The sequence below is a fragment of the Anthonomus grandis genome, chromosome 15 (assembly GCF_022605725.1).
Source record: "Anthonomus grandis grandis chromosome 15, icAntGran1.3, whole genome shotgun sequence".
In the NCBI taxonomy this organism is placed as follows: domain Eukaryota; kingdom Metazoa; phylum Arthropoda; class Insecta; order Coleoptera; family Curculionidae; genus Anthonomus; species Anthonomus grandis.
Window position 1 is genome coordinate 20,491,112 of NC_065560.1, and position 3,670 is coordinate 20,494,781.

Genomic DNA, 3,670 nt, shown 5'->3' on the forward strand with positions numbered 1-3,670 from the left:
ATTAAAGAATGTATTCTCACGATTTGGGTCACCAGACATTGTGGTTGCTGATAATGTTCCATTTAATGGTGAAAAATGTAAAAAATTTGCAAAAGATTGGAACTTTAATCTTGCATTTAGCAGCCCATTTTATCCAAGATCAAATGGCTTGGCTAAAAAAGCAGTTTTACTTGCAAAAAAATTATTAAAAAATCAAGTGATGAGCAAAATGACATTGACTCAGCTAAATTACAGAAATTCTCCTCTTAAAAACATGAGTTACACACCATCTTAGTTATTAAACAGTCGTATGTGCAAGACAAAAGTACCGATCGCTAAAGAATTGTTAGAACCCAAATTATGTCAAAATGTAATAGAGAAGTTAGACTGTAAACGTAAAGATAGTAAAAGGTATCATGATAGAAATTCTAAAGATTTAAAATCTCTTAGTAATGACATGAATATGACAATGTATAATCATTTAAACAACACCTGGGAGTCTGCCAAAGTTGTAAAACCATATGCAGCTCCTAGATCTTATGAAGTACAGGAATAAAAATGGTAATGTTATCAGAAGGAATCGATTGGACTTAAGACCATCACAGAATGAATATGCTCAAACTTTTATAAATAATGATGATTTTGATCTTCAACATTTTGTTGCACCTAGAGCTGAGTTAAATATTTAAACCAATAAAGTGGCTTCGGATGTTCAGGCTTTTGATAACATTACTGAATGTAGAAAAAGTGAAATTGAACCTAGAGTTAGGCAATCAGTAAAAGAGTTGGTAACAAGATCTGGTCGAGTGATAAGACCACTGACTAAGTTAGATTTATAAACCTTAGGGAAGGGAAAGATGTTTAATATATGTGAACATAGTAGGTTTGTGTATAATGGCCTGCGCTACACACATAGTAGGCCATCCTTAATGTCAAAGCATAGCATAAAGAAACCAGCAGTCGCACTTCAATAAAAATACATTGGTTTGAATAAGCGAGTTCGGTGCATGTGTACTAACACAGGCGCGGCATATTTGCTTATAGTAGGGATGCCGCTGACACTCGCTACGGTCCACGCGGCTTTTGCCTTGGCTAGAGCCGGACATTTTTTTAGATATTATTATCTTGTAAAATAAAAATACCTACATAGTACAAATATTTATTTTTTAATATTAATAAAGTTCATACATTAACAAAATATTTAAAGAAAATAAACATCGGATTTCTACATCTAACAACGCAATATAGAAGAATACGTGCAGGAAGTTAATTAGGTATGTACCATAAATTTAAGAGACCATTTTTTGAGTAATTTTAAAACAAAAAGTTCATAAAAACATATGTCCAGAAATTCTTCGTTCTCAATATACAGGGTGTTAAAATTTAACAACAACTAAAATATACGCCACTGACTTTTGTGCAATTTTTATTATGTTCTGTGGATTATACAAATAAAACTTTTTTGTCTCTTGAATTGAGTTTGGTGGGATTGCGCAGTAACGAGGCAAGATCTACTAACAGAAGCCACATCAGATAAATGTGGGAAGGTTTTAACTAAATCTGAATAAAATGAATGAAGTTAGTTACAAATACCGGATGTAAATATTTTTCAAAATGTTTACCTTGGCATAATTCTTTGGTTAAATGCTAAGATGTGCTTTCTAGTGCAGGAAACAAAGTACCTACAGAAGCTACATCGGATGACTGTGGTAAAGTTTCTTCAAAAAGTGAATAACATGTATAAAGTTAATTTTAAATATCGCATGTAAATATTTTCAACATTTTTACCTTGACATAGTTCTTTCGTTGAATGCGAAGATGTGTCTTCTAGCGTTGGAGAAAAAGTTATAACAGAGGTCACATCGGATGAATGCGGAAAAGCTTCATCTAAATCTGAAGAAAATGTTTAACATTAGTTTAAAATACTCAATGTAAATATTTTTTCAAAATTTTTACCTTGGCATATTTTTCTGGTTGAATCTGAAGATGAGCCTTCTAGCGCTGCGAATAAAGTGGGCACTGCATTTTTTTGTAGTCTGTTGTGTAAATCGTTTAGAAACATCTTGTTTTCAAAATGCCTCCCACAAATTTTATAAGAGTATGGAGGTTCTTCTTTGTTATCAAATCTTCTCTGCTAGAAGCAATTGCCCAAATTCTTGCCCTGAAGTAAAAAAAATATTTACGGCCGAGCGCAACATCGTAGTAAAATAGTTGCCATCCTGTATATGCATAGAGAGAAATATGCTAAAAACGGATTATTGTTGGGCACACAAGTACGCAACTTTTTTTTAATTTACCCGACCCTGTATTTCTAAAGGTTTCCGACTATTCTATTTCTATATTTATCCCCCCATGTACCTCATTTTATTCTAATCACCCTGTATAGATCTGTTTTTTCTCTATTATATAATACGAAATAATTATTATAAATTATAATAATCATGATATTCATGATAACTTATTGCTATGTACTTACCTTTCTGATTCTCTCGGAAATCTAAAAAAAACTCAAATCACAATTATTTGAATTGTTCTTACATAAAACAGCCGCACAATGACTCATTCCCCGCGATTCGGTAGCCATTTTAATCAAAATCACAAAACAAACACACAAAAGTTTTTATAAAAAACGCTACGCTTTGTAAAAACGCTATCAAAATAGTCACTAAGTACGGTGCTGAACTAGGCGATACACCTATGAACACAGTTCGATAAACAGTGAGCTCGGCATCCGGAGAACATGGCTGCGGCATGGCTAAGGATGCTATTAGTTCGCTTACATTTTCGAGCAGAGTGCGACTGCTGGTTTCTTTATGCTGTGGTCAAAGTGTTAAAAAGATATTTTAGCGGTCACGAGACCAGTGCACGTTTTGATAGTGCCGGTGTTGTTTATACCCAGCTGTTTTGTAAACTTGTCGACTTAATAATTATATAATACTGTCTTAGAAAAGCTTGTGTTTTATTTCCAAGGCATATAAAACACATGGTACTTTAAACGCCACAAAATACCTTGAGAAAAACCAAGTTCTTCCTGCCATTCAAATCCTTCCACGGCTCATAATGCAATTATGGTAAACTAATTTTTAGTAAATACTTTTCCTAACCGTCTTATTTATCTCCAAATGACTTTTATTTTTGGGGTTATCTTAAGGAGACCAATTACGAACAGGAATTTACTAGACCAACAAAGTTAGAGGAGTTGTGAGATAAAATTGTTAAGTATGCCAATTTCATTTCACTAGAAACTCTTTTGGAGTATGAAATGTATTTTATTATAGGTTAACTTATTGTTTAGCAAAAGAAGAAGGTCAGTTCTTTAAAGAATAAATTTTTGTTTAGTTTTTTTGTAAGAGTTTTAATTTTGTTTTTATATGGAGTTAAAATTTGTCTACTTTTATCTGAGTTTTTATTAAAATAACGCTGTAATTTTCATTAGACAATATACAGCATAATAAACATTTTTCGATTGCGATTCTATATGGGTTGTACACTGACGACATAAAGCCGGCATCAGATTATTTATATTATATAGAAATGCCTAAAGTTTCGCGTAATATTTAGCAAAATTTTATTGCAAGTAACATAATTATCCTCATCAAAGTCAAGTTACTACCGTCGTACTGAATAAGAACAACGTAGCAGGCGAGTAGCAGGGCGTATGAAATGTATGCATCCACGTTGCCATATTTCG

The 3,670-nt window shown here is 32.8% G+C and overlaps 1 long non-coding RNA gene across 1 annotated transcript; it reads right to left on the reverse strand.

The window, feature by feature from the left end:
* Nucleotides 1-1,124: 1,124 nt before the first annotated feature.
* On the reverse strand, nt 1,125-2,713 carry LOC126745328 (uncharacterized). Its single transcript, XR_007663506.1, has 5 exons — nt 2,456-2,713; nt 1,936-2,140; nt 1,768-1,872; nt 1,602-1,697; nt 1,125-1,539 (listed from the first exon to the last, which is right to left on the reverse strand). It is a non-coding gene; the product is annotated as an uncharacterized LOC126745328 (long non-coding RNA).
* Between the last annotated feature and the right edge of the window lie 957 nt (nt 2,714-3,670).